Below are 27,726 nucleotides of genomic sequence, written 5' to 3'. Positions count from 1 at the left end.
TTTGGATGAGTCAGGTGTCTGTTTTGGCAGACCCTAAGGAGTCTGTGCCATTATTGCGTGCCTCAACTTGAAATCGACTCCATTCTCTCCTTAACATTCCCTTCACAGCGCAGCAATATAAGTGAACAAGAGCAGTGTGATATGTTAACTCTTAAAACAAAAACTCCCCAGCACCAAGAATCAAAGTACACACTTGGTTGATACCATGCTTGATTAGTACTGTACCACAGAGATTGGTTTGAGTTAGTTCGAGAATCAAAATATGTAGGAGACAACGATTTGGCCAAAGCACCTCTGTGGCTCTTTGAAAGAACTAATTGGTCCCACTCCACCTTTCTTTCCCTTTAACATTTTCTTCACAACATCACAACAACACAACAGCAGACAGCACAGCCATGGATCTCTGAGGTTCACATGAATGTACCATTGGCATTTGCAGACCATCCTTGACCGCTGTGATTTGTCATCACTTCCTTATTTTCTAGCTCATGCAATAAGAGGGAGTTTATAGCATGTTTCATTGGCACACAGCTGCACTGGCCAAATTCAATGGACTTGAGTTAACTAATAAGAACTTGCATTTATATAGTGCCTTTAAAATATTCAAACAGTGTCACATTGCATCATCAGAATTCAATAAACACCAAGTCAAAGGAGGAGATGATCAAGAGAGGGATGATCAGAAGCTTAGTTAGCCTTCCTTGGTGCACTTCCCCTCTACCTCAATCACAGAATGGTTACAGCACAGGAGGTGGCCAATCAGCCCATTGTGTTTGTGCTGGGTCTCCATAGGAGCAATTCACCTTGCGCCACTTCCCCACCTTCTCCCCATAGGCCAGCACGTTCTTCCTCTTCAGAAAATAATCCAATTTCCTCAAGTGCCTTGATTGAACCTGTCGCTACCACAACCCCAGACAGTGCATTCTAGATCCTAGCCACTGACTGGGTAAAAAAGGTTTTTTTTCAGGTCACCATTGCTTCTTTTGCCAATTATCTACTTGTTCCCAATTCTTCCACCAATGAGAACAGTTTCTCCCCATCTATTCTACCCAGGCCCCTCATGAGTTTGAGCATCGCTATCAAATCTCCTCTCAACCTTCTTCTTTCCAAGGAAAACAGTCCCAAATTCTCCAATCTATCTACATATCTGTGGTAATTATGGTTTTATTTAGCATGTAAACTTTAAGAATAATACCTAAGATCACATGATTTGTAGTAACCAATAGGCGAGTAGCATGGGCTACCTCAGTCAGGCCAGAGATAGAGCTAGAGTTGAAAGCACACATGTAGTTGCTGCTGAGTACATTGTAAATAAATAACGTTTCCACCCAAGGAGTGTCTGCGGATCAACTATCATTAATAGTACAGCTCGGTCACCCGACAACAAGCTGGTGATGAGGATAAAACAGGATTGAATAGAAGAAGTCAAGTTAAAAAGAAAGGAAGATATACTCACCAGGTATGCTGTCGCTTTAGGTTAAAAGAAGAAATGGGCCCCGATCCAAATGGCTGAGAAATCTCCCAGAGCACTCATAACATTGAAAAGATAGTACTGGGGCTGCAGGACCTCTAAGTGAGAGACCATAGGATGGGTAAGCAAAACTCTGAAAAGGGAGAGAATCTATACTTGCATTGTAAAGTGGGGAGCAGCCCCACAGGCTCAGTGGGTTAAAGAATCAAGCACACAGCTTGCAAGTTTAAAAAAAAAGCATAGCAGAAAGCTGTGCTGCTGTTTTAAATTTAAATAAAAAACAAAACAGCCCAATTGGACAATGAGGCCGCTGGGTCTCCCTAAGTGAGGACGTCCATCATCAAAAGAGCCTTCATGAGTAAAGGGGGGAAACCCTGCAGAATCACCCAGAAAATGGAGAAGAGGTTGCTGCTGTGTTTTTTCTCTGAACAGGAACAAAGTTTTACAGGGTTGAAAGAGAAGGCAGCCCACAATCGCAGGCAACCCACCAACACCCAAAAAGAACGGGAAACACAGGAGAGAAAAGCCAACAGCTGCAGAGGCAATCCGAGGTGAAAAAAAGGTGACTGCTCTTAAAGTGATAAATACAAGAAACATGGCTCTGGACAGAAAATTAGAAGAGACCACAGAGAGAGAGGGCAACACTGCAGAAGGCAACAAGAGACCCCAGAGAGGGGGCAACTCTGCAGAAGGCATCAAGAGACCCCAGAGAGGGGGCAACTCTGCAGAAGGCATCAAGAGACCCCAGAGAGGGGGCAACTCTGCAGAAGGCATCAAGAGACCCCAGAGAGGGGGCAACTCTGCAGAAGGCATCAAGAGACCCCAGAGAGGGGGCAACTCTGCAGAAGGCATCAAGAGACCCCAGAGAGGGGGCAACTCTGCAGAAGGCATCAAGAGACCCCAGAGAGGGGGCAACTCTGCAGAAGGCATCAAGAGACCCCAGAGAGGGGGCAACTCTGCAGAAGGCATCAAGAGACCCCAGAGAGGGGGCAACTCTGTAGAAGGCATCAAGAGACCCCAGAGAGGGGGCAACTCTGCAGAAGGCATCAAGAGATCCCAGAGAGGGGTCAACTCTGCAGAAGGCATCAAGAGACCCCAGAGAGGGGGCAACTCTGCAGAAGGCATCAAGAGACCCCAGAGAGGGGGCAACTCTGCAGAAGGCATCAAGAGACCCCAGAGAGGGGGCAACTCTGCAGAAGGCATCAAGAGACCCCAGAGAGGGGGCAACTCTGCAGAAGGCATCAAGAGACCCCAGAGAGGGGGCAACTCTGCAGAAGGCATCAAGAGACCCCAGAGAGGGGGCAACTCTGCAGAAGGCATCAAGAGACCCCAGAGAGGGGGCAACTCTGCAGAAGGCATCAAGAGACCCCAGAGAGGGGGCAACTATGCAGAAGGCATCAAGAGACCCCAAAGAGGGGGCAGCTCTACAGAAGGCAACAAGAGATCCATAATCTACAGAATTTTGGAAGATGACAGTCAATGCATTCACTAGTTCCACGGCCACCTCCTTTAGTACCCTGGGATGTAGATAATCGGGCCCTGGGGATTTATCGGCTTTCAGTCCCATTAATTTCTCCAGCATTATTGTTTCAGTAATACTAATTTCCTTCAATTCCTCCTTCTCACTAGACCCTTGGTTCGCTAGTATTTCTGGGAAGTTATTTGTGTCTTCCTCCGTGAAGACAGAACTAAAGTTGTTTAATTGCTCTGCCATTTCCTTGTTTTCTATTATAAATTCCCCTGTTTCAGGCTGCAAGGGACCTACATTTGTCTTAACTAAGCTTCTTCTTTTTACGTACTTATAGATGCTTTTACAGTCCGCTAATCCAGCTCCCTCACACTGTCACTTGGTAACAGAGTAACAGACCCCAGAAAGAGGGCAACTCTGTGGAAAGGAACAAGAGACCACAGAGAGAGAGCAATTCTGCCAAGGGCAACAGGAGACCCCAGAGGAAGGGCAACAAGAAATTAAACAGTTAAAAGAACAGTTGATTTTCCTTCAAAATCAAATGCAAAAGGAATGCGTAACCATTCAGCAATGAAAAGAAATGAAGGCCGTCTGAAACAGTAGAATGGAAGCACTGGAGAGGAAGCACGGTTAGGGCACAGGGGAGGCCCGGTGATCGAGGAGAGGGCTCAGGAGAAGCCCCGGCGATCAAGGAGGGCTCAGGAGAAGCCCCGGCGATCCAGGAAAGCGCTCAGGAGAAGCCCCGGCCATCCAGGAAAGCGCTCAGGGGAAGCCCCGGCCATCCAGGAAAGCGCTCAGGGGAAGCCCCGGCCATCCAGGAAAGCGCTCAGGGGAAGCCCCGGCCATCCAGGAGAGGGCACAGGGGAAGCCCCGGCCATCCAGGAGAGGGCACAGGAGAAGCCCCGGCCATCCAGGAGAGGGCTCAGGAGAAGCCCCGGCCATCCAGGAGAGGGCTCAGGAGAAGCCCCGGCCATCCAGGAGAGGGCTCAGGAGAAGCCCCGGCCATCCAGGAGAGGGCTCAGGAGAAGCCCCGGCCATCCAGGAGAGGGCTCAGGAGAAGCCCCGGCCATCCAGGAGAGGGCTCAGGAGAAGCCCCGGCCATCCAGGAGAGGGCTCAGGAGAAGCCCCGGCCATCCAGGAGAGGGCTCAGGAGAAGCCCCGGCCATCCAGGAGAGGGCTCAGGAGAAGCCCCGGCCATCCAGGAGAGGGCTCAGGAGAAGCCCCGGCCATCCAGGAGAGGGCTCAGGAGAAGCCCCGGCCATCCAGGAGAGGGCTCAGGAGAAGCCCCGGCCATCCAGGAGAGGGCTCAGGAGAAGCCCCGGCCATCCAGGAGAGGGCTCAGGAGAAGCCCCGGCCATCCAGGAGAGGGCTCAGGAGAAGCCCCGGCCATCCAGGAGAGGGCTCAGGAGAAGCCCCGGCCATCCAGGAGAGGGCTCAGGAGAAGCCCCGGCCATCCAGGAGAGGGCTCAGGAGAAGCCCCGGCCATCCAGGAGAGGGCTCAGGAGAAGCCCCGGCCATCCAGGAGAGGGCTCAGGAGAAGCCCCGGCCATCCAGGAGAGGGCTCAGGAGAAGCCCCGGCCATCCAGGAGAGGGCTCAGGAGAAGCCCCGGCCATCCAGGAGAGGGCTCAGGAGAAGCCCCGGCCATCCAGGAGAGGGCTCAGGAGAAGCCCCGGCCATCCAGGAGAGGGCTCAGGAGAAGCCCCGGCCATCCAGGAGAGGGCTCAGGAGAAGCCCCGGCCATCCAGGAGAGGGCTCAGGAGAAGCCCCGGCCATCCAGGAGAGGGCTCAGGAGAAGCCCCGGCCATCCAGGAGAGGGCTCAGGAGAAGCCCCGGCCATCCAGGAGAGGGCTCAGGAGAAGCCCCGGCCATCCAGGAGAGGGCTCAGGAGAAGCCCCGGCCATCCAGGAGAGGGCTCAGGAGAAGCCCCGGCCATCCAGGAGAGGGCTCAGGAGAAGCCCCGGCCATCCAGGAGAGGGCTCAGGAGAAGCCCCGGCCATCCAGGAGAGGGCTCAGGAGAAGCCCCGGCCATCCAGGAGAGGGCTCAGGAGAAGCCCCGGCCATCCAGGAGAGGGCTCAGGAGAAGCCCCGGCCATCCAGGAGAGGGCTCAGGAGAAGCCCCGGCCATCCAGGAGAGGGCTCAGGAGAAGCCCCGGCCATCCAGGAGAGGGCTCAGGAGAAGCCCCGGCCATCCAGGAGAGGGCTCAGGAGAAGCCCCGGCCATCCAGGAGAGGGCTCAGGAGAAGCCCCGGCCATCCAGGAGAGGGCTCAGGAGAAGCCCCGGCCATCCAGGAGAGGGCTCAGGAGAAGCCCCGGCCATCCAGGAGAGGGCTCAGGAGAAGCCCCGGCCATCCAGGAGAGGGCTCAGGAGAAGCCCCGGCCATCCAGGAGAGGGCTCAGGAGAAGCCCCGGCCATCCAGGAGAGGGCTCAGGAGAAGCCCCGGCCATCCAGGAGAGGGCTCAGGAGAAGCCCCGGCCATCCAGGAGAGGGCTCAGGAGAAGCCCCGGCCATCCAGGAGAGGGCTCAGGAGAAGCCCCGGCCATCCAGGAGAGGGCTCAGGAGAAGCCCCGGCCATCCAGGAGAGGGCTCAGGAGAAGCCCCGGCCATCCAGGAGAGGGCTCAGGAGAAGCCCCGGCCATCCAGGAGAGGGCTCAGGAGAAGCCCCGGCCATCCAGGAGAGGGCTCAGGAGAAGCCCCGGCCATCCAGGAGAGGGCTCAGGAGAAGCCCCGGCCATCCAGGAGAGGGCTCAGGAGAAGCCCCGGCCATCCAGGAGAGGGCTCAGGAGAAGCCCCGGCCATCCAGGAGAGGGCTCAGGAGAAGCCCCGGCCATCCAGGAGAGGGCTCAGGAGAAGCCCCGGCCATCCAGGAGAGGGCTCAGGAGAAGCCCCGGCCATCCAGGAGAGGGCTCAGGAGAAGCCCCGGCCATCCAGGAGAGGGCTCAGGAGAAGCCCCGGCCATCCAGGAGAGGGCTCAGGAGAAGCCCCGGCCATCCAGGAGAGGGCTCAGGAGAAGCCCCGGCCATCCAGGAGAGGGCTCAGGAGAAGCCCCGGCCATCCAGGAGAGGGCTCAGGAGAAGCCCCCGGCCATCCAGGAGAGGGCTCAGGAGAAGCCCCGGCCATCCAGGAGAGGGCTCAGGAGAAGCCCCGGCCATCCAGGAGAGGGCTCAGGAGAAGCCCCGGCCATCCAGGAGAGGGCTCAGGAGAAGCCCCGGCCATCCAGGAGAGGGCTCAGGAGAAGCCCCGGCCATCCAGGAGAGGGCTCAGGAGAAGCCCCGGCCATCCAGGAGAGGGCTCAGGAGAAGCCCCGGCCATCCAGGAGAGGGCTCAGGAGAAGCCCCGGCCATCCAGGAGAGGGCTCAGGAGAAGCCCCGGCCATCCAGGAGAGGGCTCAGGAGAAGCCCCGGCCATCCAGGAGAGGGCTCAGGAGAAGCCCCGGCCATCCAGGAGAGGGCTCAGGAGAAGCCCCGGCCATCCAGGAGAGGGCTCAGGAGAAGCCCCGGCCATCCAGGAGAGGGCTCAGGAGAAGCCCCGGCCATCCAGGAGAGGGCTCAGGAGAAGCCCCGGCCATCCAGGAGAGGGCTCAGGAGAAGCCCCGGCCATCCAGGAGAGGGCTCAGGAGAAGCCCCGGCCATCCAGGAGAGGGCTCAGGAGAAGCCCCGGCCATCCAGGAGAGGGCTCAGGAGAAGCCCCGGCCATCCAGGAGAGGGCTCAGGAGAAGCCCCGGCCATCCAGGAGAGGGCTCAGGAGAAGCCCCGGCCATCCAGGAGAGGGCTCAGGAGAAGCCCCGGCCATCCAGGAGAGGGCTCAGGAGAAGCCCCGGCCATCCAGGAGAGGGCTCAGGAGAAGCCCCGGCCATCCAGGAGAGGGCTCAGGAGAAGCCCCGGCCATCCAGGAGAGGGCTCAGGAGAAGCCCCGGCCATCCAGGAGAGGGCTCAGGAGAAGCCCCGGCCATCCAGGAGAGGGCTCAGGAGAAGCCCCGGCCATCCAGGAGAGGGCTCAGGAGAAGCCCCGGCCATCCAGGAGAGGGCTCAGGAGAAGCCCCGGCCATCCAGGAGAGGGCTCAGGAGAAGAGCCCCGGCCATCCAGGAGAGGGCTCAGGAGAAGCCCCGGCCATCCAGGAGAGGGCTCAGGAGAAGCCCCGGCCATCCAGGAGAGGGCTCAGGAGAAGCCCCGGCCATCCAGGAGAGGGCTCAGGAGAAGCCCCGGCCATCCAGGAGAGGGCTCAGGAGAAGCCCCGGCCATCCAGGAGAGGGCTCAGGAGAAGCCCCGGCCATCCAGGAGAGGGCTCAGGAGAAGCCCCGGCCATCCAGGAGAGGGCTCAGGAGAAGCCCCGGCCATCCAGGAGAGGGCTCAGGAGAAGCCCCGGCCATCCAGGAGAGGGCTCAGGAGAAGCCCCGGCCATCCAGGAGAGGGCTCAGGAGAAGCCCCGGCCATCCAGGAGAGGGCTCAGGAGAAGCCCCGGCCATCCAGGAGAGGGCTCAGGAGAAGCCCCGGCCATCCAGGAGAGGGCTCAGGAGAAGCCCCGGCCATCCAGGAGAGGGCTCAGGAGAAGCCCCGGCCATCCAGGAGAGGGCTCAGGAGAAGCCCCGGCCATCCAGGAGAGGGCTCAGGAGAAGCCCCGGCCATCCAGGAGAGGGCTCAGGAGAAGCCCCGGCCATCCAGGAGAGGGCTCAGGAGAAGCCCCGGCCATCCAGGAGAGGGCTCAGGAGAAGCCCCGGCCATCCAGGAGAGGGCTCAGGAGAAGCCCCGGCCATCCAGGAGAGGGCTCAGGAGAAGCCCCGGCCATCCAGGAGAGGGCTCAGGAGAAGCCCCGGCCATCCAGGAGAGGGCTCAGGAGAAGCCCCGGCCATCCAGGAGAGGGCTCAGGAGAAGCCCCGGCCATCCAGGAGAGGGCTCAGGAGAAGCCCCGGCCATCCAGGAGAGGGCTCAGGAGAAGCCCGGCCATCCGGGAGAGGGCTCAGGAGAAGCCCCGGCCATCCGGGAGAGGGCTCAGGAGAAGCCCCGGCCATCCGGGAGAGGGCTCAGGAGAAGCCCCGGCCATCCGGGAGAGGGCTCAGGAGAAGCCCCGGCCATCCGGGAGAGGGCTCAGGAGAAGCCCCGGCCATCCGGGAGAGGGCTCAGGAGAAGCCCCGGCCATCCAGGAGAGGGCTCAGGAGAAGCCCCGGCCATCCAGGAGAGGGCTCAGGAGAAGCCCCGGCCATCCAGGAGAGGGCTCAGGAGAAGCCCCGGCCATCCAGGAGAGGGCTCAGGAGAAGCCCCGGCCATCCAGGAGAGGGCTCAGGAGAAGCCCCGGCCATCCAGGAGAGGGCTCAGGAGAAGCCCCGGCCATCCAGGAGAGGGCTCAGGAGAAGCCCCGGCCATCCAGGAGAGGGCTCAGGAGAAGCCCCGGCCATCCAGGAGAGGGCTCAGGAGAAGCCCCGGCCATCCAGGAGAGGGCTCAGGAGAAGCCCCGGCCATCCAGGAGAGGGCTCAGGAGAAGCCCCGGCCATCCAGGAGAGGGCTCAGGAGAAGCCCCGGCCATCCAGGAGAGGGCTCAGGAGAAGCCCCGGCCATCCAGGAGAGGGCTCAGGAGAAGCCCCGGCCATCCAGGAGAGGGCTCAGGAGAAGCCCCGGCCATCCAGGAGAGGGCTCAGGAGAAGCCCCGGCCATCCAGGAGAGGGCTCAGGAGAAGCCCCGGCCATCCAGGAGAGGGCTCAGGAGAAGCCCCGGCCATCCAGGAGAGGGCTCAGGAGAAGCCCCGGCCATCCAGGAGAGGGCTCAGGAGAAGCCCCGGCCATCCAGGAGAGGGCTCAGGAGAAGCCCCGGCCATCCAGGAGAGGGCTCAGGAGAAGCCCCGGCCATCCAGGAGAGGGCTCAGGAGAAGCCCCGGCCATCCAGGAGAGGGCTCAGGAGAAGCCCCGGCCATCCAGGAGAGGGCTCAGGAGAAGCCCCGGCCATCCAGGAGAGGGCTCAGGAGAAGCCCCGGCCATCCAGGAGAGGGCTCAGGAGAAGCCCCGGCCATCCAGGAGAGGGCTCAGGAGAAGCCCCGGCCATCCAGGAGAGGGCTCAGGAGAAGCCCCGGCCATCCAGGAGAGGGCTCAGGAGAAGCCCCGGCCATCCAGGAGAGGGCTCAGGAGAAGCCCCGGCCATCCAGGAGAGGGCTCAGGAGAAGCCCCGGCCATCCAGGAGAGGGCTCAGGAGAAGCCCCGGCCATCCAGGAGAGGGCTCAGGAGAAGCCCCGGCCATCCAGGAGAGGGCTCAGGAGAAGCCCCGGCCATCCAGGAGAGGGCTCAGGAGAAGCCCCGGCCATCCAGGAGAGGGCTCAGGAGAAGCCCCGGCCATCCAGGAGAGGGCTCAGGAGAAGCCCCGGCCATCCAGGAGAGGGCTCAGGAGAAGCCCCGGCCATCCAGGAGAGGGCTCAGGAGAAGCCCCGGCCATCCAGGAGAGGGCTCAGGAGAAGCCCCGGCCATCCAGGAGAGGGCTCAGGAGAAGCCCCGGCCATCCAGGAGAGGGCTCAGGAGAAGCCCCGGCCATCCAGGAGAGGGCTCAGGAGAAGCCCCGGCCATCCAGGAGAGGGCTCAGGAGAAGCCCCGGCCATCCAGGAGAGGGCTCAGGAGAAGCCCCGGCCATCCAGGAGAGGGCTCAGGAGAAGCCCCGGCCATCCAGGAGAGGGCTCAGGAGAAGCCCCGGCCATCCAGGAGAGGGCTCAGGAGAAGCCCCGGCCATCCAGGAGAGGGCTCAGGAGAAGCCCCGGCCATCCAGGAGAGGGCTCAGGAGAAGCCCCGGCCATCCAGGAGAGGGCTCAGGAGAAGCCCCGGCCATCCAGGAGAGGGCTCAGGAGAAGCCCCGGCCATCCAGGAGAGGGCTCAGAGAAGCCCCGGCCATCCAGGAGAGGGCTCAGGAGAAGCCCCGGCCATCCAGGAGAGGGCTCAGGAGAAGCCCCGGCCATCCAGGAGAGGGCTCAGGAGAAGCCCCGGCCATCCAGGAGAGGGCTCAGGAGAAGCCCCGGCCATCCAGGAGAGGGCTCAGGAGAAGCCCCGGCCATCCAGGAGAGGGCTCAGGAGAAGCCCCGGCCATCCAGGAGAGGGCTCAGGAGAAGCCCCGGCCATCCAGGAGAGGGCTCAGGAGAAGCCCCGGCCATCCAGGAGAGGGCTCAGGAGAAGCCCCGGCCATCCAGGAGAGGGCTCAGGAGAAGCCCCGGCCATCCAGGAGAGGGCTCAGGAGAAGCCCCGGCCATCCAGGAGAGGGCTCAGGAGAAGCCCCGGCCATCCAGGAGAGGGCTCAGGAGAAGCCCCGGCCATCCAGGAGAGGGCTCAGGAGAAGCCCCGGCCATCCAGGAGAGGGCTCAGGAGAAGCCCCGGCCATCCAGGAGAGGGCTCAGGAGAAGCCCCGGCCATCCAGGAGAGGGCTCAGGAGAAGCCCCGGCCATCCAGGAGAGGGCTCAGGAGAAGCCCCGGCCATCCAGGAGAGGGCTCAGGAGAAGCCCCGGCCATCCAGGAGAGGGCTCAGGAGAAGCCCCGGCCATCCAGGAGAGGGCTCAGGAGAAGCCCCGGCCATCCAGGAGAGGGCTCAGGAGAAGCCCCGGCCATCCAGGAGAGGGCTCAGGAGAAGCCCCGGCCATCCAGGAGAGGGCTCAGGAGAAGCCCCGGCCATCCAGGAGAGGGCTCAGGAGAAGCCCCGGCCATCCAGGAGAGGGCTCAGGAGAAGCCCCGGCCATCCAGGAGAGGGCTCAGGAGAAGCCCCGGCCATCCAGGAGAGGGCTCAGGAGAAGCCCCGGCCATCCAGGAGAGGGCTCAGGAGAAGCCCCGGCCATCCAGGAGAGGGCTCAGGAGAAGCCCCGGCCATCCAGGAGAGGGCTCAGGAGAAGCCCCGGCCATCCAGGAGAGGGCTCAGGAGAAGCCCCGGCCATCCAGGAGAGGGCTCAGGAGAAGCCCCGGCCATCCAGGAGAGGGCTCAGGAGAAGCCCCGGCCATCCAGGAGAGGGCTCAGGAGAAGCCCCGGCCATCCAGGAGAGGGCTCAGGAGAAGCCCCGGCCATCCAGGAGAGGGCTCAGGAGAAGCCCCGGCCATCCAGGAGAGGGCTCAGGAGAAGCCCCGGCCATCCAGGAGAGGGCTCAGGAGAAGCCCCGGCCATCCAGGAGAGGGCTCAGGAGAAGCCCCGGCCATCCAGGAGAGGGCTCAGGAGAAGCCCCGGCCATCCAGGAGAGGGCTCAGGAGAAGCCCCGGCCATCCAGGAGAGGGCTCAGGAGAAGCCCCGGCCATCCAGGAGAGGGCTCAGGAGAAGCCCCGGCCATCCAGGAGAGGGCTCAGGAGAAGCCCCGGCCATCCAGGAGAGGGCTCAGGAGAAGCCCCGGCCATCCAGGAGAGGGCTCAGGAGAAGCCCCGGCCATCCAGGAGAGGGCTCAGGAGAAGCCCCGGCCATCCAGGAGAGGGCTCAGGAGAAGCCCCGGCCATCCAGGAGAGGGCTCAGGAGAAGCCCCGGCCATCCAGGAGAGGGCTCAGGAGAAGCCCCGGCCATCCAGGAGAGGGCTCAGGAGAAGCCCCGGCCATCCAGGAGAGGGCTCAGGAGAAGCCCCGGCCATCCAGGAGAGGGCTCAGGAGAAGCCCCGGCCATCCAGGAGAGGGCTCAGGAGAAGCCCCGGCCATCCAGGAGAGGGCTCAGGAGAAGCCCCGGCCATCCAGGAGAGGGCTCAGGAGAAGCCCCGGCCATCCAGGAGAGGGCTCAGGAGAAGCCCCGGCCATCCAGGAGAGGGCTCAGGAGAAGCCCCGGCCATCCAGGAGAGGGCTCAGGAGAAGCCCCGGCCATCCAGGAGAGGGCTCAGGAGAAGCCCCGGCCATCCAGGAGAGGGCTCAGGAGAAGCCCCGGCCATCCAGGAGAGGGCTCAGGAGAAGCCCCGGCCATCCAGGAGAGGGCTCAGGAGAAGCCCCGGCCATCCAGGAGAGGGCTCAGGAGAAGCCCCGGCCATCCAGGAGAGGGCTCAGGAGAAGCCCCGGCCATCCAGGAGAGGGCTCAGGAGAAGCCCCGGCCATCCAGGAGAGGGCTCAGGAGAAGCCCCGGCCATCCAGGAGAGGGCTCAGGAGAAGCCCCGGCCATCCAGGAGAGGGCTCAGGAGAAGCCCCGGCCATCCAGGAGAGGGCTCAGGAGAAGCCCCGGCCATCCAGGAGAGGGCTCAGGAGAAGCCCCGGCCATCCAGGAGAGGGCTCAGGAGAAGCCCCGGCCATCCAGGAGAGGGCTCAGGAGAAGCCCCGGCCATCCAGGAGAGGGCTCAGGAGAAGCCCCGGCCATCCAGGAGAGGGCTCAGGAGAAGCCCCGGCCATCCAGGAGAGGGCTCAGGAGAAGCCCCGGCCATCCAGGAGAGGGCTCAGGAGAAGCCCCGGCCATCCAGGAGAGGGCTCAGGAGAAGCCCCGGCCATCCAGGAGAGGGCTCAGGAGAAGCCCCGGCCATCCAGGAGAGGGCTCAGGAGAAGCCCCGGCCATCCAGGAGAGGGCTCAGGAGAAGCCCCGGCCATCCAGGAGAGGGCTCAGGAGAAGCCCCGGCCATCCAGGAGAGGGCTCAGGAGAAGCCCCGGCCATCCAGGAGAGGGCTCAGGAGAAGCCCCGGCCATCCAGGAGAGGGCTCAGGAGAAGCCCCGGCCATCCAGGAGAGGGCTCAGGAGAAGCCCCGGCCATCCAGGAGAGGGCTCAGGAGAAGCCCCGGCCATCCAGGAGAGGGCTCAGGAGAAGCCCCGGCCATCCAGGAGAGGGCTCAGGAGAAGCCCCGGCCATCCAGGAGAGGGCTCAGGAGAAGCCCCGGCCATCCAGGAGAGGGCTCAGGAGAAGCCCCGGCCATCCAGGAGAGGGCTCAGGAGAAGCCCCGGCCATCCAGGAGAGGGCTCAGGAGAAGCCCCGGCCATCCAGGAGAGGGCTCAGGAGAAGCCCCGGCCATCCAGGAGAGGGCTCAGGAGAAGCCCCGCCATCCAGGAGAGGGCTCAGGAGAAGCCCCGGCCATCCAGGAGAGGGCTCAGGAGAAGCCCCGGCCATCCAGGAGAGGGCTCAGGAGAAGCCCGGCCATCCAGGAGAGGGCTCAGGAGAAGCCCCGGCCATCCAGGAGAGGGCTCAGGAGAAGCCCCGGCCATCCAGGAGAGGGCTCAGGAGAAGCCCCGGCCATCCAGGAGAGGGCTCAGGAGAAGCCCCCGGCCATCCAGGAGAGGGCTCAGGAGAAGCCCCGGCCATCCAGGAGAGGGCTCAGGAGAAGCCCCGGCCATCCAGGAGAGGGCTCAGGAGAAGCCCCGGCCATCCAGGAGAGGGCTCAGGAGAAGCCCGGCCATCCAGGAGAGGGCTCAGGAGAAGCCCCGGCCATCCAGGAGAGGGCTCAGGAGAAGCCCCGGGCCATCCAGGAGAGGGCTCAGAGAAGCCCCGGCCATCCAGGAGAGGGCTCAGGAGAAGCCCCGGCCATCCAGGAGAGGGCTTCAGGAGAAGCCCCGGCCATCCAGGAGAGGGCTCAGGAGAAGCCCCGGCCATCCAGGAGAGGGCTCAGGAGAAGCCCCGGCCATCCAGGAGAGGGCTCAGGAGAAGCCCCGGCCATCCAGGAGAGGGCTCAGGAGAAGCCCCGGCCATCCAGGAGAGGGCTCAGGGGAAGCCCCGGCCATCCAGGAGAGGGCTCAGGGAGAAGCCCCGGCCATCCAGGAGAGGGCACAGGAGAAGCCCCGGCCATCGGAGAGGGCACAGGAGAAGCCCCGGCGATCGGAGAGGGCTCAGGGGAAGCCCCGGCGATCGGAGAGGGCTCAGGAGAAGCCCCGGCCATCCAGGAGAGGGCTCAGGAGAAGCCCCGGCCATCCAGGAGAGGGCTCAGGAGAAGCCCCGGCCATCCAGGAGAGGGCTCAGGAGAAGCCCCGGCCATCCAGGAGAGGGCTCAGGAGAAGCCCCGGCCATCCAGGAGAGGGCTCAGGAGAAGCCCCGGCCATCCAGGAGAGGGCTCAGGAGAAGCCCCGGCCATCCAGGAGAGGGCTCAGGAGAAGCCCCGGCCATCCAGGAGAGGGCTCAGGAGAAGCCCCGGCCATCCAGGAGAGGGCTCAGGAGAAGCCCCGGCCATCCAGGAGAGGGCTCAGGAGAAGCCCCGGCCATCCAGGAGAGGGCTCAGGAGAAGCCCCGGCCATCCAGGAGAGGGCTCAGGAGAAGCCCCGGCCATCCAGGAGAGGGCTCAGGAGAAGCCCCGGCCATCCAGGAGAGGGCTCAGGAGAAGCCCCGGCCATCCAGGAGAGGGCTCAGGAGAAGCCCCGGCCATCCAGGAGAGGGCTCAGGAGAAGCCCCGGCCATCCAGGAGAGGGCTCAGGAGAATGCCCCGGCATCGTGAGGCCAGGAGAAGCCCCGGCATCCAGGAGAGGGCTCAGGAGAAGCCCCGGCCATCCAGGAGAGGGCTCAGGAGAAGCCCCGGCCATCCAGGAGAGGGCTCAGGAGAAGCCCCGGCCATCAGGAGAGGGCTCAGGAGAAGCCCCGGCCATCCAGGAGAGGGCTCAGGAGAAGCCCCGGCCATCCAGGAGAGGGCTCAGGAGAAGCCCCGGCCATCCAGGAGAGGGCTCAGGGGAAGCCCCGGCCATCCAGGAGAGGGCACAGGAGAAGCCCCGGCCATCGGAGAGGGCACAGGAGAAGCCCCGGCGATCGGAGAGGGCTCAGGGGAAGCCCCGGCGATCGGAGAGGGCTCAGGGGAAGCCCCGGCGATCGGAGAGGGCTCAGGGGAAGCCCCGGCGATCGGAGAGGGCACAGGAGAAGCCATGGGAATCGTGTATAGCTGGATAAAGCTGGGAGATAGGAGTTCAGATGAACTCCAAGGCAGTGCCAGCTCAGTGAAGCTAGCTGTCTAGCAAAGAGCTGAAGAATCAGCTAAATGGGCTTCGGAAGCAAAAGTCGCAGATTTTCCCAAGAAGCAGACAGATAATGAAATTTTGGGAGATTCAGCCACTCAGCTCAGACAAGCAGAGCTTGCATCTCGGAGAAGTCTGGCCAACAGTGAAGTCAAAAATAAGGCTGACATTAAAGTCTGTGCTGGGAAGCAGAAGGCCTGTAGAAAGAAGATACAGGAATACTAATGGGGCCCCCATCCGGTTGAGGAGAAAGTGAGCTCAAATGATTCCTAGGAATGATCAACAATTATAGGTGGTTCTTACCCAATTTGTGCACAGTGCTGGCCCCCTGCATTCTCTACACGAAATGAGCCAACGTTGGTCTTGGAAGGTGCCCCAGAAAGAAGCTTTCATGAAGATGAAACAATTGCTGTACTTGTTCAATCTATTAGTGCATTATGACCAGACAAAAGAATTGGTGCTGACATGTGATGCATCTCCCTACAGAGTGGGAGCAGTGCTCTCTCATCAAGTGGACAACGGCATGGAACGGCCAATAGGTTACATATCAAGAACGGTCACCACAGCGGAAAAGGGAGACTCACAGATAGAGAAAGGTCTGTCCGTTATCTTTGGTGTCAAGAAATTTCACTAGTTAGTACATGGCCGCCATTTTACAATTGTTTCAGACTGCAAACCATTGCTAGGATTGCTAAGTGAGGACAAGGTTATACCACCCATAGCCTCAGCAAGAATACAATGATGGGCTTTAATTCTGGCAGCATACGAATACACTTTCATACATAGGCCTGGCCTTAGCAGGTGCGCTTAATCATTTGCCTTTACAAGAAAACAATGAGCACATCGCAGTTCACAGGAACTTGTTTTACTGTTAAATTTCTTAGATTCCTCGCCGGTATGTGCTCAAGCGATCAGAGACTGGACAAGCTGGGACCCAGTCCTATCTCAGGTACGAGAACAAGTGCTACATGGCTGGTCACAGGAGCTTGTATCTGATGAAACAAAACTGCACTTCAACAACAGACATGAAATAACCAGCCAGGGTGGCATCTTATTGTGGGGAGCATGAGTGATAGTTCCTCCAAAAGGAAGGGAGCCACTTTTAATTGAACTACCCAGTACCCATCCAGGAATTTCCCGAATGAAGACCATTGCACACACCTATGTATGGTGGCCTGGGATAGATGGTGAAATAGAGAGTTTAGTGAAGCACTGTGTGCAATGTCAGCAACTGCAAAAGCCACGAGTGACAGCTCCGTTACACCCTTGGGAGTTGCCAGGTGGACCCTGGGGGCAGTTACACATTGTTCCCAGGAAAGGTCCAACATAGCCAAAGTTTCTGCTCATTGTCGATGTCCATTCAAAATGATTGGATGTATATGAGGTGAACTCACAAACATCGGGTGCTACAATTGAGAAGCTACGTCAGAGTTTTGTCAATCACAGACTTCCAGAAGTAGTAATTTCGAATACCGGCAAGGCATCTATGAGTGCTGAGTTTCAACGGTTTATCAGCCTCAACAGTATCACTCAACTGCACTGTACCACCTTCCTCAAACGGACTGACCAAAAGGGCAGTTCAAACATTCAAGACAAACATGAAAAAGCTAACTAGCAATTCCTTGGAAACCAAGCTAGCGCACTTTCTTTATCATTACAGGACTACCCTTCACATAACAACAGATGTCACACCTGCAGAGTTATTGTTGAAACGCTGTCTCAGGACGAGATTGAGCTTAATAATGATGAATTTAGAGGGAAAGGTGGAAAGGAGTCAGTGAAGTCAGAAAACTAGACATGACTGGCATAGTCATGAGAGGAAATTTACTGTAGGAGAGACAGTATACGTGAAAAATCTTGGGGAAGGCGGAAGTGCAATGACTAGACCTCTATCTTACCATGTGGAGGTGGAAGGCCGGATCATCTGTGAACATGTGGACCATTTAAGGGAGAGAGAGAGACAAATCACCAAGATTTGATTCCACCACTGACCATAACCGGCTCTGCGTTTCCTGTTGAGGATATTCAACCCAGGGCTGACACGTCCGATGTTCTTGTTAAGAGTTGAGGTTACGGAACTGCAAGTGCCCACTGAAACACCTGATGTTCAGGCAATTCCAGAAAAGAAGGTTCCTGACAAAGAATCTGAAGTTATGGAGCTGCAACATTCCACATGTACCAGGAAACCACTTGAAAGACTGAACTTGTAAATTCCTTACCCAGTGTAAATATTGTGTTATCTTGAAAAATATGTACTTACAAATATAAAATGTACAGCCGAGTTAAAGGGGGAAGAATGTAATAATTATTTTATTTAGTGTGCAATATGCAGTATACTTGTCAAGAAAGATCACATGATTTGTGGTAATCAATAGGAGAGTAGTGCAGGCTTCCTCAGCAGTCAGTGTAGAGTTGTAGTTGAAAGCCCATGTGTAGTTGCTGCTGAGTATGGTGTAAATAAACTTGGTGTTTCCACCAAAAAATTGTCTGCGGATCAACTCTATCGCTATTAGTACAACTTGGTCACCCCACAACAATAACTGAGGTTCTTCATTCCTGGAACCATTCTTGTGAATCTTATCTGTACTCTTTCTAATGCCTTCACATCCTTGAACCTCAGTTCAACCCAACTCTTATTCGTCGCTCAGCTCTAGGTTCATGCTGATACTCTCTCCTTTCTCTCATCTCCAACCTTCCCAATTTAAGCTGACATTCTTCTCTCAATTCACAGTTAATACTTCTAATCCCTTAAATCCCAACCCCAGCCCCGTCCCACATTACACTTCACTAAACATTACTGATAGTTGTCATTGATTTATAGATGGTAATCCAATCTAAGTTGGCTTTGTTTTCATGGTTTATGACAGTACTGATGCGGGTTTAAAGGAAGATCTTGACGGAGGAGAGACAGAGGAGTTTAGGGAAGATATTGCAGAGCATGGGGCCTGGGTAAGTGAAGGCATAGTCTAGCTGATGGAGGCAAGGAAACATAAAAGTCCAAAATTGGAAGAGCGGAGTGCTCGCACCACAGAACAAAAGCAAGAGAATTGCACAGGAATGATCTGTTCTATTCTAACAGGTGTCAAATCTAGAACGATCATTAATCTCAACCCTTTCTTTAATCCACTGCTTTTATGTTAATATACTGCCCTCTTGCCTGGGACAAGGCTGTTTAAAATTTGGTGTAGGTCTTGTCTCATTAGTCATCGCTGTCCCCAGGAGCCACTGGCATATTTGACCACTTCCTTCACATATCATTAATTATTCATTGAGACTTGTTACAATCCTGTTCAGGACCATTAACGTTTAAAGAAGAAATCCATTCATCAATTAACCAACAGAACTACGCCACAAGATTTCACATTATTAAACAAAAACGAACTTCATTGTTTGTTAGAATTAAACAAAGCAAACACTATTAACTTAGCACTATAGTCAATTAATACATATGCTATGAACTCAGTTCTATGTTTTACTGCCCCCCACCCTCATCCCCAAGAATTCCTTTATACCGTACAAGAATCTTGATGGTTCATTCACTTTTCCTGGGACCACCCAAAAGGTATGCCACAGCCCTCTGGAATTGTCTTTAATTTCCCTCAGGGTTCCAGCTATCCTGCAAAGTAAGATTCTATGGGGGTCCTTCCATTAGCCTTTGTCGATGTGACACTCCAAGTTTTCCTTTACAGACCTCAAGACCTCAGCTCCTTGTTCTGGTTGCTGGCAGGTATATAACTGCCTTTCCACAGCTTTCCAAGCTAAATCTGATGACTGCTTTCTGCCACAATACTGTGAGGATCACTGTAGAATTCTTCCATTAGCTTCAAGCTAGAGCAAATCTAGCTGCCTTTCCATCATGAAATCTAAACTGAGATTGAGCCCTATCCATATTCCATGCGTAAATGATAAAGTTTGTATTTGTCTGCTTGAAATGCAAGCCTGACTATCACCTCCTGTTGGTACTCTCAATCTGCTGAGATGCAGTCTACACTAAAAGAAAGCTACAGCTCCCTCTGTCTGTTCCCAAACTGAACTGCATGCTTCTGTCAGAGAAAACATATATCAACCAAAGAACCTTCTAACCAAGGATCCACCCTGAATCACTATATGGCAATGTAGCATACTTTGGCATGATTCAACCAGAAATGCAAACAAATTATTTTACCTTCAACATAACTCTTTGATTCTGTAGTCGATATGAATAATTTGTACTGCAAATTGAGTTTACAACTTTCTCCAGACTACCTGGCTCTATAACAAGCTTAAGGATCAATTCTGACCTTGTAAAACAAACACCAGTTAGCTTTTAAATTCAATAAACCCAGGTTTGTTTGAGTTGCATTTAAGTCAGAGCAGTTTTTACAAGTTTCTCAACCAGATGCTCCTGTTTTTCTACAGTTAGAATTTTATTTTTTTTAAATTAGGAGTTATATTCTAAAAACTATGAATTATTATCTAGATACTTGCAACAGGCTCATCCCCATTCCAGTGTCATGGTATCATTCAAGATTTTCCCTATCCCAAATGCCTCCATTAAGTAATACTTTATGAAACAGCCTGTTTGTAGCTGAGACATGCAGTGCAGAAAACTGATACTCAAAAAATGTTTTGCTTTAAAATAAATGCATTACTGTAGAGTCTCTGTTTGATTATAAATGGTAGAGGTTCATCTAAGTCAGACTGGCATTTGGAGGGTTAACTCAAGAGATTTAGGTGATAAATAGCCCTGGCAAAGGCCAAAGCAGCCTCAACATCAACACTTACAGGTTTCAACACTGGGTGCCAATTGGACATCCACCTGGATAAACTGGTGCTGTTGTTGTGGGAACAGCTTGTTTTCAGGTCATCAACTGTTGTATGGTGAAATAATTCTTATGTATTCTAATTTGGGTACATGTCCAGACTGAAAGAGCAACTATAGTTTATATGCATCTTCACACTCAATGTTTATACCTGACTGAGGGTGCATAGTTTCGTCCCCCTCCTGAAAATGGTCCAACATCAAAGGATTTACACATCTCAAAAGTCAATTGAACAAGCTGTCATGGGGTTAAGGGGCATTTGCCGAACACTCTAATGGGAGGTCACTGGCTTGAAATGTTGGGCCAGATTTTCATAGAAGAGGCGGGAAGGTTGAGTCAGGAAACTTCCCAAATTGGCACACACGTATCCAAGGCCCCTGTCTGCCATAGTTTAGTTCCAGGGAGGCAGGAGAGGAATGGATTCAAACCTGCTGCTTCGGGAGGCGTACCCAAGGTGGCAAAAGAGGCGGGTGGATGGCTAGGCTGGCATACTTGCCTCCAATAACTGGGATATTGACCTATCCCAGTTATTGACCTAATTGTAATGATGAATATCAGGTCCCCAAAACCTCACTCACCCACCAACCATCCACATACCCTCCCGGTCCCTTTATATCTCCCATGCCTCCTCATACTCCCCATGCCCCCTCCATGCTCACTCATATGCCAGTGATCCTGCCATACCCCCTCATATCCCCATGCACCCGCCATGCCCCCTCATGCTCCCATCAAGTATCCTCCATTCCCATTCATCAAATGTGCACTATGTGCAGACCTCAGGATGTCTTTGAAATGAATTTTTGAAAAATGAACTTCTAACAATCTAATACGCTTCATTCTGAAAAAATCCTTTTATTCATAAAAGCCATTAAAAAAATTAAATCCCATTAAGTGGTCAATTTGTTGTAAAAAGTGAACACTTATTAACTTGCCACGTCAAAGACAGATAATCCTTTAATAATCTCTTAAAACAGTCAATCAAACTGTGAACACAGCCCCACGCTGCAATAAGTTATTTCCTTGGCTCTTTAAAATCAGCTAAGCATTTATAATCAGCTCAGCTGTATTAACAAACATTGGGAAATCTAAACAATAAAGTCTATTGAAACTGGAAAAAAAAAACGGCTTTTTTCCCAAGCTGCACAAGACATCCCGTCAAATAAAGCAGTCCAGAAAGAAGCAGGTCGGGGTCTTTATTTTTTCCTAAGTGAAAGCCATTGGAAGGGTTTTTTTTCCAATTTAAAAGGAATTTGGGCATTAAATCACTTCAGTTTATTACGCTAGAGTTCCCAAGCAATGCTGTCTTTAGTTTTGAATGCACAAGAGCACTTATCAAAATGGGAAAAGTATTCTAATGCATCTCAACATTTACACAATGCTGATCAATGCATGGTCAATTTGCCCTCTGCAATAGAACCTTGTTCACTGCTGTGAAACACATCTAACTTACAATACAGAATCAAGATTTTTTTTTTGTTTTTCAAAGCCTGTAAATAAAAGAATTCCAGGAGCAGGATGATAGGCTTTTTTTTGGTTCTCCACTTAGGACTGGGGCTCCCCTGTGGTTCACAACGCCTCTGTTAGGCCGCGAACCATGTCCACTTACAGACAGGTGATCAATTCCATGAAAATTTCTGGGGGCTCGAATTGCCCACCCACGCAATGGAGTCGGCAAGGGCGAAATGGTTGCACATGGGCTAACTGCCTGGACTCTAACTACATAGCACAAAAAAATTGCCTGAAACAGGATTGAGGATAGAAATTCAGGAACTGGGTCCTGCCTGCCATTTTTAAAGGGTTCCCAATTTGGCCCAACTCAACAGAAATATGGGCCATTAACTCTGATTCTCTTTCTACAGATGCTGCCTGTCTTGCTGAGCGTTTGCAGCATTTTCTGCTTTTAATTCAGATTTATAGCATCTACGGGACTTTGCTTTTGTCTCATTGGATTACGGCCACCCATTTCTGTAAATTCAAGGGGCAGGTACAATGTATTAGTTTTTCAAATCTCTGCATTATACAGTGGAACTCAGCAAGGCTTCAGAGACAGGATGTAGATGTTATGTCCCCCAGTCGGGATCCTTTCGGCTAATGGTTAAACACTAAAATAAAATGCACTTAAATGATGGGAAGATGTTAACGGAGGTGGAGCTAAAAGGTTTAGCAGCAGATACATACTGGAAGAGGTTTGTGAGCCTTCTGATCTTTGTAACTCAACTGATTGAAGCTCAGCTTCTACCAAAGGAGAACATTGGTCTATTGTTATAATATAGCACTAACAATATACACTTAAGGTTTTCACTGCGTGTATCTCAGTATCATTACTGTAATTTACAATGTATATAGCTTATAAACATTGATAAATACAAAAAAAAAGGATTAAAAGATTTATTGTGCTGCACAATCTGCCTAATCACTTAGGACATGGAGGTAGAATGACAGTCTAGTGCAGAGACAAATCTTATTTAGTACAACCATTACAGTAATGGTGAATTTCTATGTAACGAGAAAGTATAGAAAAGGAAGCAGCAACAATTGGGAATGAGTGAGCACAATTCTAATTCTACTGTCTCACTAGAATAGTCAATAAGATGGGCTTTAAACCCCTATTAGCCAAAACGCAATTTAATAAAGGAAAGCGTTTTTCTCCCAATCATGGATATACCACTGTTACTAGGAGAAATAAGTTTTAAATGTGTAACAGAAATAACCCATTTCCAAATGGCAAATAGAGAGTTTACAATATAACTAAACAGATGGCAGTTCCTTTTCAGGTAAAATCTAAAAACACAATATCTATGTTCAAAAAACATTCTAAAAGCTCATAAATGCACTGATAAAGTAAAAAAAAATCAAATCATGTACCTTTACCATCCGTATCCTCTTCAGGCTTCATGGCCATAATATTATTTGAGAGTAAAGGAATTTAGAGTATGCTTGCATCTTAATTTATAAGCCCATGTCTCACAGCACTTTGTGTAAAAACTTGTTTTCCAACTGTAACAGCTTTTTTTGAAACTATTAAATATTAATAATTTAGTTTGCCATTATCACCAATAAAAATCATATCTTCTGAAGTTTTGGGTTCTGAGCATCCCATGCTGTGAGGTCCTATGTTAGATGTGATCAACCACTCATAATGCCAAACTGACCACGGTCATGAAGATTTTTCAGTGATTTTTCACCTGCTTGACGAAACCTGCTCTTGAAGAACTTTGATGAAACTAAAGAGTGTCATGAACAATGAGAATCACCCCTCATCTCAGCATTACTGTTGGATACATTCAGGAGAAAGACCACAATGCCTCATCCGCAGGACAAATTGGTTCCTGAACTTATTTGTGCCTTTTTCTATAAGAATGTTTTAAAGGTTGTTTGATGTATGGGTGAGGATATTCACTCAGGGGGACTCACTGACTATTTTAATGCATTGGAATAGTTTTTAAAACATATTTAATGAAAGAGTCATTTTCTTTATATTATTATTCACTTATATATGTTTATTTTAACAAATGGGCAACATACCCAAAACAAATTTCCATATGGATAATAATTAAATGAGTGGAATTGAATTAGTTATGACAGAGTAGATGGTAAATGCTGAGCTGTTCAAATCCAACTGTCATAACTAATTTTCAATTTGTATGTTTAGAGATGCAGGCTTTGAATTCAGTAATAAGACCACCAAGTTTTAAGAGGTTTTTTTTTATAAAGCTAATTAAATATGTATTAATAAAAGATTGTAAGCACATACATATGTCTACAAATTACTACTATAATAAGTTCTAAATCCCCCAATTAATTTAACTCCCAGTTAAGGCAATAGTAATGCACATAGATTTTAAAAGACCCAGGCAAAGTAAATGATACCCTGAACAGTCAGTTTCGAAGTGAGTTCTCTTAAATTCAGTCCCTGGAGGCAGCAGTTTGGTACATACAGGCTGCTGGCTTTTCACCCTTGTTGGATCTTAAGCTGCCTCCCTTACAAATAGCCTTCTCTCCTTTATATATATTTTCCTCTTTGAAAGCAAATTCCCATTGTTTCACTATGTCTTTTGAAATTTACCTCTCTACTAATAACAAAACCTATCACAGTACCAATTCCATCAGTAATCTTTGGGAAAAATAAACAAACACTATTTCTTACTACTTCTGCTGGCTAGGTATACATTACACCCCCCTTTGAATTCAAGCTACTATAGCTTGTTTAAAAATGCAGATATTCCGTTTGCACTTCATATTCTAAAACTTCCCCATGTTTACCTAATTAACATTCCAAACCTAACTTCTCTTCTTACATCAAAGCACCCAGGCTAGCTGCCTCTAATTCAATTAAGTCACACACATACATCCTACTATTACTCTTTCACAGTAAATTCTAATAACATTATGGAAATTATATCGTGACAAATTGAATTGATCCACTGGCCGGATTCTTGGACTTCAAAGTTCATTTAAGAACAGACTCTCTAATACAACAGGCTAAAAAGGGATCACTGGAAATCACCACCAAAAATGGCTACCCCAATTTGCATTACAATGCTGTCCACATTCCACTTCATTGTGATGGAGACTCTGGGTCTGCAAAGACCCCAGCAGAAACAATAAACCGCTGAGCAATGTGAAAGATCCAATCTACCTCCTGTGCCATTAACAAGGCAGTAATTAAGACAAGCACCTGAGGTTCAACTGTTGGAGATGGGATATTAAATCTAATCATTTGGGTGGTAAGGCAATGGCTCAGGTAACTTTGCAGTCACCTTTTGGAATACACGAACAAATTTGACTCCCCCTGGCAGTGCAGGCGGCGAGTCACATGACCTACGACACCCTTTTGTGAAATTTTTAAAAATGACACATTCTGCACAGAGTTGATGAACTGAGGGTGAGTGGCAGAGGCCATTGAGCCTTGCTCTCTCTCCACCGTCCCTAGCAAGCTTCAAACCCTCTTTGCTAATTGACCAAACCAGGGTCATACCTTACGCAAAGAGACCTTTTCAAACAGAAATTCTGCTCAACACCACTGACTCCAGAGGAACAACCAAATTGACTGGCCATGACTTTAAATATCAGGACCACTGAAGAAGTATCTGACCAGCAGAGTCACCGAGCCACTGACCACATATTCCTTTTACTTTTGAACTTTAAATTTGATCAACCTATCCTTCCTCACTCTGTAATCTGAATTTGCGTATGTATGAGTACAAGTGAGAGTATGCATGTGAAAGTTGGTATACATTTTATTATTTTACCCAGATGAGCGTAAACACAATAAAAATAACCTCTTTGTTTGCAAGATTCAAGTGAACCTGTCCAATTGGTTCTTATATAATTATGGCATGAAAACTGTTAAACACTTAGAGAATTAGCAAGTGCAACCTTTTAAATTCAAAAACCCTATTACGCTCAACCGAGAAGTGGGAAGAAAGGGAGCCATTCAACCCCTCCTCTCCTGGTCATATCTACAATCAAGGTAACATCAAATAATTCCACTGACATTAACTCAAAATTACCCTCCACTAAATATTACTGATAACTGTCATTGTCTTACAGTCACTAATCCATTCTCAAATGGTTTTGTTTTCATTGTTTATAACACTATCAATTGTATTATTGACTTAATACATCAATAAACAACCAATGACCATTTCATCTGTTGGTTATTAAAACCAAATTATTAAAACCAGGGTGTTGAAGGATAACCTTTTGTCCTATCGGTGTTGCTATTTCTAACTGGGCCAAGTCAGGTATCTTGAAAGAATGAGGAAAGGTATTGCTTTTGAGATATCTATCCAGTATGTTTAAAATTGTCTTCTGAAGGAAATCCCAGTAAATTGGTCTTTGTCCATCTAGGGCCTGAGAATGGTGTGTACGTGTAGGGGTGGGACTAGGTGGAATGCTTTTTCAGAGAGATAGTGCAGACTCAATGGACTGAATGGCTGCCTTCTACACTGTAAAGCTTCTGTGATTGTGTGCGCGAATGTTGGGAGGGTTGAATTTGAAGGGCTTCATCTACCCGGAACATTGTGTGTGTATTCAGAGGAAGTCCTCAACTCACCTGAGGAACATCTGCATTTAATTGTATTCTGTTTCCATCCTCTGACATATGCCAATTTATTAGCTCATAAAAAATACACAACTGCTAAGAATTCCAGAAACAAATGGTTTTGCATACCATCTAGATCTCCAAACCAGTTCAGTTTTGGTTCAGCACCTGTGTAAACTGATAGATAAAATTGTGTGTACACCAGCAAGTATGAAAATAATAGTTACACCTTCTACAAGGTCTTATCTTGTGACTGAAGCAACTGCTGACAAACAGCTCGAAACTTGACAGACAATGGATAGCAATGGTCACTAGCATAGCCTCCCAGCACAGGTTAGAAGAACAATCAGCAACATAGAGTGTCACATATCACTGATTTATATACATACTGCACACAGCAACACTGAAAATTAATATTTGTGTCATGTACTTCAGCATCTGCTGTGAACAATCTCTGGTCCACCGAGACTCACATTAAAACGCAGTCAGTCCTGTGAACTTCGAGAAAAAGTGTTGAAGTTCCACAGACAATTCAGGAGACAAACTTCCAATTTTTTCTACCTGATTTTCCCTTTCCTTTCTGCCCACTGATCTGTTGTTCTTCTCCTGATGCTGATAAAAAAGGAATCTGTGTTGATACCTAAGTGTAGCCACAAGTTGTTACGATGAGTATCAACATTTTATTTACCGATATAAAATAGCAAGTTAATTTACAGACTTTTCAGGAGTTGCAAGTGCCTTGCTGCTTATCGGATCACACACACACTCACAGGGGAACTCTGAAATTTATCCCAAACAAAACAGCCAATCACAAGCAGACTTTATAAAAGCAAATAGTCCTTCAATTGAGATGGAGGCTGATGTTGTCTTCTAGATCTGCAATCAGTGTTTGGTAGTTAACCATTTCAGACATTGCAGTTGTTTTCTCCTTCTGTGGAGAAATCTAAGGACCTGTGCTTCAGAAGTCTTTAATAACCAGAGTTTTACTTACAGGTGGCTCACTGGAATGAATCAACCAACAGTGATTCTTACGCTATGATAAGTTGCCATAACTCCTAAGGCATACTAACTGAGGTGAGGCTGGCCACTTTGATGAAGCAGCTGTAATAATACAAAGAGAAAGGTCTGACAAGGTAACTCTCAAAAGTCAGCACCAACCTTTGACCAAAGCCTAGCCACAAACTCATGCTGATGTTATGCCACAGCAGATGGTAAATGCTGAGCTGCTCAAATACCAAAAGGAAACTTGAATGAACTGCCACAACAAATTTGTATAAATTTCATGATGCATGCCTTGAATTCAGTAGTAATAAGACCATCAAGTCTTAAAGGTTTCTTATAAAACTAAATTAAACCTTTATTAATAGAAGAAATGATTACCATGATAACTTCCAAATCTCCTAATTAATCTAAACATCTCCTAATTAATCTAAAGCCCCCAGTTACACTTTCATTAAGGCAACAATAAGGCACATGGGCCAGGATTTTCTGATCGTCAGGTGGCGTTAGCGTGGGTGATTGGGAATGGCCACGAACTGGACCGCCGCCTGGAATCAGGCTGCAACTATCATTTCACACTGGCTAGCCAATTAACGCTCAGTGCTGTCTTTGTTTTGTGGGTGGGGGGTTGGGGGCGGTGGGGGGGAGAGGAGGGCGAGCATGGGGGGGGCAAGTTGTAAAAGGTCCCTGAAGCATGGAGCTGCAGCTTTTTGAACATAACAAATAAAGAACTTAAAAATGTTAATAACATGTCGCCTCATTTAATCTGTCATATGAGCACGGACATGTTACAAATTAGTTTAATTTTTTTTTATTAATCACTGATCAAAACCTCATCCCGCCTGTGGATGAGGTTCCACAAAAAATCCAAAGACCGCTTGGTCTTTTTGCCTGGCCACTAAACAAAAGGTTAGGCGGGCAGCAAAAAAATTCATTTAATTAGGACTTTAATGGCCTTATTAGGCCTGTTAATTGTCGGCGGGCACACCTGCCAACCGAAATACTACATCAGTGCGCGATGACGTCAGGACGCTCGCCTGACATCATGCGTCATTTCACGCCTGTTCAGGTCACGCGTGCGCCCATCTGATGAGCGCAATATTTTGCCCATCAATTTTTAAA

The 27,726-nt window shown here is 52.3% G+C and overlaps 1 protein-coding gene across 2 annotated transcripts in view; it reads right to left on the bottom strand.

The window, feature by feature from the left end:
• LOC121280493 (metabotropic glutamate receptor 7-like) overlaps window positions 1–27,726 on the bottom strand; it is a 720,064-nt gene that overhangs the window by 376,314 nt on the left and 316,024 nt on the right. The gene's annotated exons all lie outside the window — the stretch shown is intronic.

Source organism: Carcharodon carcharias, chromosome 7 (genome assembly GCF_017639515.1).
Source record: "Carcharodon carcharias isolate sCarCar2 chromosome 7, sCarCar2.pri, whole genome shotgun sequence".
Classification (NCBI taxonomy): Eukaryota; Metazoa; Chordata; class Chondrichthyes; order Lamniformes; family Lamnidae; genus Carcharodon; species Carcharodon carcharias.
Note: the sequence above shows the minus strand (reverse complement) of the source record. Positions and strands in the feature narration are given on the sequence as shown.